This window comes from Salvelinus sp. IW2-2015, unplaced genomic scaffold (genome assembly GCF_002910315.2).
Source record: "Salvelinus sp. IW2-2015 unplaced genomic scaffold, ASM291031v2 Un_scaffold1610, whole genome shotgun sequence".
Classification (NCBI taxonomy): domain Eukaryota; kingdom Metazoa; phylum Chordata; class Actinopteri; order Salmoniformes; family Salmonidae; genus Salvelinus; species Salvelinus sp. IW2-2015.
Window position 1 is genome coordinate 165,713 of NW_019943029.1, and position 532 is coordinate 166,244.

Below are 532 nucleotides of genomic sequence, written 5' to 3' on the forward strand. Positions count from 1 at the left end.
AGCCTACTGCGATTGCAACACTTGAGTGGTTTAAGGGGAAACATTTAAATGTCTTGGGATGCCCCAGTCAAAGCCCAGACCTCAATCCAATTGAGAATCTGTGGTATGACTTAAAGATTGCTGTACACCAGCGGCACCCATCCGACTTGAAGGAGCTGGAGTAGCAAAAATCCCAGTGGCTAGATGTGCCAAGCTGATAGAGACATACCTCAAGATTCTTGCAGCTGTAATTGCTGAAAAAGGTGGCTCTACAATGTATTGACTTTGGGGGGGTGAATAGTTATGCACACTCAAGTTTTCAGTTTTTTTGTGTTATTTCTTTTTTGTTTCACAATAAAAAATATTTTGCATCTTCAAAGTGGTAGGCATGTTGTTTAAATGAAATGAAGCAAACCACCAAAAAATCWWTTTTAATTCCAGGTTGTAAGACAACAAAATGGGAAAAATGCCATTGGGGTGAATACTTTCGCAAGCCACTGTAAATACAATTCTATGTAACTTTCAATACTAGTGGAATCTGTTTTTAATACAA